The sequence below is a fragment of the Mandrillus leucophaeus genome, unplaced genomic scaffold, assembly GCF_000951045.1.
Source record: "Mandrillus leucophaeus isolate KB7577 unplaced genomic scaffold, Mleu.le_1.0 Scaffold365, whole genome shotgun sequence".
Classification (NCBI taxonomy): Eukaryota; Metazoa; Chordata; class Mammalia; order Primates; family Cercopithecidae; genus Mandrillus; species Mandrillus leucophaeus.
The window spans coordinates 302,118-310,802 of record NW_012103865.1 but is presented as its reverse complement, the minus strand read 5'-3'; the positions used below and the strand labels follow the sequence as shown (position 1 = coordinate 310,802).

At 36.3% G+C, this 8,685-nt stretch overlaps 1 protein-coding gene across 1 annotated transcript in view; it reads right to left on the bottom strand.

The window, feature by feature from the left end:
- Positions 1 to 8,685, bottom strand: part of LOC105546604 — a 261,509-nt gene that overhangs the window by 230,645 nt on the left and 22,179 nt on the right. The window lies entirely within an intron of this gene.

Genomic DNA, 8,685 nt, shown 5'->3' with positions numbered 1-8,685 from the left:
CAGAGATACAGTGCCGTGTCTCCTGGTTCCGAGGACGGGATCTCCAGGCTGCAAGGTAGGTTCTTGCGGCATTGAGATGAGAACCGCTTCTTGTGCAGCTCCGTTTCTTGAAGAACCTGTTCATCCTGAAAGGAAATCAAAAATGTAAACTCTTTATTCTGATTCTGTTGATACCAATAAACATAAGTATGTCCTTTTTCGGGGGTACAATCCATCTTTGTTTTCTGTCCTTTTCCTTTGACCAAATATCCTGGAGTCTGTGTGACTTCGGCATGAAAAGAGCCTGTAAGAGAAAGAAACAGATGCTGTAGAAAGAGTCCAGGAGAGAGCTTAACAAACAAAACAAAACAAAAGCTTGGATTTGGGGGTTGGCAAGCCGAGGACAAGGATTTTTCTTTTGTGCTCGGGGCGCACCTGCTGCCAGGAGACACAGGGCTGCACAGCTGAGGAGCCTGGTGCCCATGGTCACACTGACATTGCAAAGGGATGAGGCTTTTTTATGCCTTCTCTGCACCTTTTTGACGTGATCCCTCCGCAGACTTATAATCATCATGTTATTGCTTCATGTTCCTGAGCAAAAACACTTTATGGTATTGGGGAAAAAAGCTTTTATCCTAACTCAGTAAATATAACTAAGTTATTTTGTATTCATTTAAAAATACTTTATGTCTGTTTTTGCTAATATAAGCAATGCACTGATATTTTAGAACGTTAGAAAATAAAATAACAAAATAAAAATATGATGCCACTGCCGGAAAGCAATTATCACTGTTAACACCTTAGTGCGGGTCTTTCTAGATCCCTCTCTCCCTCCATATATAAATGTGCAGATATATAGACACATTATTTTTTATAAGCAATATTCTTGAAATTCTGTTTGATAAGCTTTTTTCAGTTAATGATCATCATCCTTTCTCATCAATGCATTTTCATCTTATCTACTATTTAGTTTTTATGCAAAGTTTCACAGTTGTTTCAAAAATGTCCTTTGCCATTAATTTGAGCATCAGTTTCTAACTCAAGACTGGGCATTCCTTCTGGCTATTAATTATCTAATTATCTTTTTGTATAATACATAACTATGTTGTAATTACTATCTTTATGATTCTGAAACTAGGCACTGCTTTGAAAAATACTTCACTTTCTAGCTCTTTCTGGTGTATTTTAGCTTGTTCATTTACTAATGTTTCTTTTAGATAACCTCCCTTTTTTGCTTTTTCTCTCTGTAACTATTTTAAATAGTGTATTTTTTGATGATTTTTTTTTCACTTTTTTCTTCCTCCATCTCATCCTCATTTCAGGTAAGTAATGTTAACAGCTTAATGTATATCTTTCCATAGATTTCTCCTTATTTGTTTAATTGTTCAGTGAGGTTGTTTTCTCCACATTACAAAATTGACTTTGAATATATAGATAATAACTTGATAACATACCAAAGAATGATCACTTAAAAAAACAACTTGGCACAGGAAATAAAATATTACCAGAACATTTGAAAGCTCTTATTTCTCTTCCCAGATTCCATGCCTCTGTTCTCTAACTCTATTGAGGTGTTTGTTTTTGTAATTATTTGCTTCTCTTTTATATTTTAATACATAGCCACAAAAGCAAACAAAATAGTGTTTAGTTTTACACGTTTTCAAACTTTACGCAAATGAGACAATGCTGTACTTTTCTTCTGCAGTGTAATTTTTCATTCAAATTTGTGAAATTCATTCATATTTGTGTGTTTAATTTTAGTTCATGAATTTTCACTACTGAGTAATTTCTTTATAATGACCGGGATTTATTCTTCTGTTAAGTTACATTTGGATATTTTATACATTTTTTGCTATTACAGATGTATTACAGTGAATATTCTTGTCCTGATTTTTGTAGAAGGGTTTCTCTAGAAAAGCCTTTCTCAAGGGTGGAATTGATGGATAGTGGGTACATACACCTTGAACTTTACTAGATAATGCCAAATTGTTTTCCAACATGGATCCACCTGTATACACTCTAGCCAGTGATGCAGAGAGTTCTTGTTGACACTTTGCCTTGCCAACACTCAATAGATTACTATTTTTATCATTGTAGCCATTCTTGTGGATATATATTTCATAGGACTCAATTTCTATTTCCCTGATTATTAAATTTAGCAACATTTACATGTTTAATGACCAGTGAGATTTTGCTAGGTGCTTATGGTTTTCACTCACTTTTTCTGTTGACACTTACCTTTTTCTCATTGATCTGTAGAAAAATTAGTTTGTAGGTTTTTAAAAAATAAATTATATATATTAGCTTTTCTTGAATATATAAATATAGATAGAGATATTAGTTTGGTGTAAATATATATATATATTTAATGATATGTCACTATACAGTCAATCCTGTCACTCTTATATAATTAACTTTGATAAATTCAATATCTTAATTTGTATATAGTGATTTTTATCAATCTGTTCCCTACTGATTGAGGGAATAAGAAATCTTTCCCTTCTTTAAGGCCATGAAGATGTGCTCTTATATTATACAGTATTCTAGAAGTCTTGTGACTTTATTACAATTATGCTTTTAATAGAGCTGGGATTGATTTTGGCTATGTATTGAGATGTGTCCCATTGCACTTGTTTTTCTTTGTATAGATACCCAATTTTCCCATCAGCATTTGTTGAAAGATATATTCTTTGATTATTGCAGTACCATTGCTGTGTGTTTATGCATGTGTATTTTTTCCCTTGGATCTATTTATATATCAGTGCCCCCATATTACACCACTTTTATTATTGTGGTTTTGTAATAATTCTTCATGTTTGTTATATTTAGTCCTCTCACTTGAAGCTTCTACTTCAGTGCCTCAGCTATTCTTTTATCCTTTGCAGCTATTCTTTTATCCTGTCCTTTATCCACTGGTAGGCAGACTCGTGCAACTTCATTCACGGAGGCTTTTCATTTCCTACTTTGGTGATTTCTTGGAATCTTAGCTAAGTCTTATGTCTTCCCAAAAGGAACTTCAATGGAAAAGGTTCTGTTCACCTCAGTAAACTAACATATAACATTTTACTGACTATTCCCTGTTACCCAAGAAGTGTTTGTGGCTTCTTCTGCCTGGGTTACCTTTATTTTTTTCCCTAATTTTCTTAGAAATGTCAAATACTAGACAAAACAAAACCCTCACTCTCTCCCTCTTCTGTTTTTACATCCCATGTTCTAATCACTCCTCACTCTCAGGCTTCTTTAATCTCCATAAGGAATCAGAATACCACAGTCTTAATTTCCATGCATTTTATCTCTGTGATCTAAATCTATATTTTGGTGGAATTTTCTGTCCCCATACTTCAATTATTTACATGCTGAAATCTGCAGAATCTCAACCTCTAGTCCAGCTTTATGGTTTCTCAATTTCACGTCTTGTCTATGCAGTTGCCTACTTCTAGTTTTTATCTCATTGTTCCATAGACAGTTGAACCCTATTACCCCAAATGGGAACTGCCACTGCTAACATGATTTCATATTGTTTGAAATTGTGCCCTTTGTAAATGATCACAGTTATATGAGGAAAACTGAAAAATTGTATCGTTTGCTTGTCTGCTGATGACAATCAAGCTTCAGCTCTCTCTTTTGAGCAACAGCCTACAAAGGACTTTCATACTTATTATATTCATGGAACCAAGAATTCAACTTTTTCAAATCTCCTTTCTGTCTACTTCCTCAAATGTATTCCATTTCTTCTGATTCATGTAAATTGATCATCTTGTTTCTCTTTGTAAACTGTTCCCCGAAGTGTCACACTCTTTAATATGCCTTTGCAAAAGTTGTTCTCTTTGCCCAGAATGCCCTATTCAGAACCAGGTCTATCTGGTGAAGTTCTAATGTGACTTCCTCTTTGCTTTTTCTGATTCAATCAGACAGAATTGCGCATGTCCTCCCTTAAGCTCCCAAATGATTTCGGATTATAGTAATATATATTGTATTTTCCATTCTATTGTAATTACTTTCTTGCTAAACTCTTAGCTCCTTGGATAAAGGATCTATTTTCTTTTCAGTTTTGTATCTTTTATATTTCCAAAAGTAACAGGACATAGTAAAATCTCATGAAAATATTAAAAATGAAAAAATTAAGCTAGAGGATACGGTGGGGACTGTAGGACTAGGACACATTTCCGCACAGAGAGACAATGGCTGCGCTTCCGCTGTGGTGCGCTCCCAGGACAGAAGTACAAAGCTGTTTGGCTGGTGTGGGCCAACTTCATCATGAGAAGAAACAGGCCCTTCTCCTCCCAGGAGACACTGTAGCCTTCAGTTAGGTCTCCTCTCTGAATATCCTTTTCAACCCTTGCGTAATAGATCAGTCTCAGATTTTGCTTTGGGTCCTGCCAGTACCAGTACATGGCATCTGATAGATGTCAGCATCTAAGGTCCAAGAGATAAAGGCTGCAGATCATGCCCAGAAGGGAGGTGCTGGCCAGGGAGGGGTCTGGCAAGCCCAGCATAGGAATTGACCAACCGGATGTGTGCTGAGCTTACCTACTCCTAGGAGACACAGGGTCACACAGCAGAGAGGACCCAGCTGCCTATGGCAGCGACAAAATCTCTCTGAAGTTACAGACACAGGCTCTGAGAGAGAGGGAGAGAGGCCAAGGGAAGGGGCTGAGATCTAGCCCCTCCCTGGGGCTTAATATAAAGAACTTGTCAGTGCTACGTGATGACTGATTGTCACAGCTGATTTTGCAGATGGTGAGACTAAGAATTAGAGAGATCAAGTCACATGTACCTCCTTTTTTGCTTATAGAAGCTTTTCATATCCCTTCTAAAGGGACAAGTGCCTTCCTGCGTGATCAGAAGAGCCAATCCCTCATTTCCTGGTCAGAGTCATACACAGGGTGCTATGCACCTGTGCTCAACTAAACACAGGAAGAGGTTTGGAAGTTTATTTTTCATTATTATTATTTTTAAGAACCGATTCTCTACACCCTCTGTATTTACTATAAATAATTAATACAGTAGAGATGGGGTGGGGGCTACCTCTGTAATTTTAGGAATAGCAAAGTGTCTGAAGCGCCCCTCCCCAGTGACAGTGGATTAGAGCAGGGACTTGGGAGACGGCATGGGCTTTAGTCCCGTCTCTGCCATTTAGCAGCTATGTAACCTTGGAAAAGTAACAGAGCCTCTCTTCAATTTGACTTTATCTGTAAAATTGAGATAATAAGTAACTACCCCAAAACCTGTGATGAACATTACATAAATAAAGCATTTAGAACACTTCTTAGTACATAAGAAACACTATATTTGTGTGTGCTCTTATTACTTTCTGGACCTGAAGTTCTAATTCACAGAAAGTTAGGAAGTCAATACTGTATCAAGTGAAATCGGACATTTACGGTCATAGGGTTGTACCAGCTGACTAAAGTATCATTTTCCAACACTGAGTAGAAATTTGTATAAGCGTAAATTCATCGTATAACACAGGTTCTTCCCAATAGTTTTAGTAAATAAAAATAGGATCCTAGATGATTTCTTAATGAATGCTTTTGTTTTGGTAGACAAATATTGTTCTATTTTGGAGGTTATCAGCAATTAAAAGATGCTTTCATGATGAAACTTTTGGTTGCAAGCTGGTGGGGTTTAGAAGTTGTTGCTGCTCCCTCCTAGAAAAACAGAAGGCAGAGAGAGAGGAAAAAAAGAGCAGGGGAGAGAGAGAGAGAGACAGGCAATGTAATGTAATTATTTAAAGTGAGAAGCATTAAGAGGTGCAGCAGTGTGGGTGAAACTCTGAGAAAGAATGCTTGCAACATGGCTGCTTCCAATGCTTACTAGGCTTCAGCTTGTCAATCATGCCTGCGTTGAGGATCTATTTCTGTGTCCAGGAGTTCTTCACATTGTACCAGGGACCTCTTTGTCAGACTGGTAAATCCTAAGGACCCCATCTTAGAATAACATTTTAAATGCATAAACTAGAATATAGAAAAACAATTATTTTGAAATATAGATATCAAAATATTTTTAAAATTTTTCATATATTAATATAGGAACACCTTTAAATTTCATTAAAAACTAACCTAGTGAATCTGAAAACTGTCACGATTTCAACATAGTGATGAAGGTATATTTACTGCATGTAACATGATATGAAAATATCTGACTTTTATATCAACTGTCATTTATGCAACATATAAGCAAATGTCTGCGATTTCTGTTATTTATCTTGTCACTGGTATTACTAAAACGACTATGGTTTACTCACTATATCATAGAAGGAAAGGTATATTTCAGTTGGAGATTAGTTAAAATAAAGATCCATTTTCCCATTCAAATTTATGGATTCCCTGAATTTTATCTGTGCACTGCTTGGAGATCCAGGGATCCCAGGTTAAAAACTTCTCCTTAGAAGACAGTATGTATTATGCTGCAATCCATAGACAGGAGATGTTTTTTAGGAAGTTCACATAGCCTCAGAAATACTTAAGCCTGTATGTGTAGTTTGCAGATTTGTCAAGGTGTCAAGGGAAAAAAACTAAACTACTTCTTAAGACTTTACAGACCTCAATTATAACAGGTATTATATTATACTTACCATGATTGTATTCTAGTCCTGGAAACATGGTACAAATTCTATCATCTATCTTTCTACATACTGTCTGCATTATCAGTTATATTCATCATTATCCATATCATCATCATGATTATCATCATGTATATTTTATTCCAGAGGAGGATTATTGGAATAGAAAGCTACAGGGACATAGTATGATAGTATATACTCTCTTGCATGAAAGAGTGAGGTTTTATGCTAAGAAACCATGTAATCAGAAATAGTATTCCTAAAATGGAATCACAAAATTATCTCCACACTATGTTTTAAAATAATCTCTACCGTACTATGTGTTACTAATTCTGAGACACCTCAGATCCCAATATTGGTATTATATATACTATTCTTATTGATAGAATTTAGACAGTTCTACTGTATTTAAGATCCTCGTTGTAGTCAATGTTAAATAGTGTCCTATTTCCTAGATAAAGGAGTAAATAATGAAAAAGTTTGTCATTTAACACCTTTCCTATATTGCAACAGATTCAACAGTATGTTCCCATTTCGTGCCTCCAATATGGTAATTCTCCATCTGAATACTTGTATCCATTTTTAAATTAGTGAATTGTATTTTTGGAGCAATTTTAAGTCCACAGCAAAGTTGAGCAGAAACTGCAGAATCCCAAGTATTCCCCGTTCTCACATGAACAACCTTCCCTACTACTGACACTCTGTGTTGTAGAACTATAGACGTGATGAAGGTGGCCTACGGGAGAAACAAGAATGGAATTCAGAGGCTTGACCCATAGGGCTGCAACACCCAAATCCCTCATTCCAAATCATGTGCTTAACTGCAAAATATTCCCTTTAATTAATCTTAACTCATAGGTATGCTTTCATTAACAAAATGTACCTCTTCTTAAAGTACACCTTCAAGAAATTTCACAGCTTTTCCAATATATGTGAATGAGTATATTTTACCTGGAAACAGAACAGGACTAACACTTGATTGGTTCACATGGTAAATAAGGCTGACGCTGTGAGCTCACATATGGTTGCTCCACACCATATGCAATTTCTGGAGAAGGTATTTTTATGTAATATGCTGAGGTAGAGATGTCAATTGAAAAATGTAAAGATGAAATTGAATTAGGCTGATGTGAAATCTTGGCAGAAAATATTTTTTATTGAGTACATTTATAATAATCTTATTAAAATAAAATTTAGGAAAATATGTATAAGATCAGTATAATAAAAAATACAAAGCAAAGCTGAGAGAAATTAACAAGACCTCAATAAAGAGATGTGGCGGACTTTTGAGATGAGGAAAATGTTTTGTGTCTTGATTGTCATCATGGTTACATAGGTATAAAAATGTGTTAAAATTTGTTGAAGTGTACACTTAAAATGGGGGTGTGTTTCATTGCAGTGGTTGCATTTGTTTATTGCATTCATATTCCATATATATCTTATGTCTCAATAGAGTTGCTTTAAAAATGTTTGTAATTGTTGGTCGGGAACGGTGGCTCATGCCTGTAATCCCAGCATTTTGGGAGGCCGAGGCGGGCGGATCACGAGGTCAGGAGATCGAGACCATCCTGGCTAACACGCTGAAACCTCGTCTCTACTAAAAGAAATACAAAAAATTAGCTGGGCATGGTGGCGGGCGCCTGTAGTCCCAGCTGCTCAGGAGGCTGAGGCAGGAGTATGGCATGAACCCGGGAGGCGGAGCTTGCAGTGAGCCAAGATCACCCCACTGCACTCCAGCCTGGGCGACAGAGCGAGACTCTGCCTCAAAAAATCAATCAATCAATCAATCAATCAATCAATAAACGTTTGTGATTGTAACATCCCAGTGGGCAGGGATTGCTAATGGTTCCCACTAAGCTTCTATGGTAGGGAGAGCTGTGAGAAGCATTCCAAAAGCCCTTAGAGTTTGTTTCTAGTTCAAGGAAATGTGCTGAGTCAGAAGATCAGGGTCTACCTGAAGGACATAGTTGATCTGCTTGTCATTCTTATTTCTGCACTCACAACTTTACCAAGTGAAAAGCACAGAATCCTATTCTTTATATAAGGATTGTTAGAAATCCATAAAGCTCACATAGAAAGAGAAAAGGGAACCTAGTGTATCTTACCTAATATCTTGAACACTGAGGTATCCAAGCTTTTTA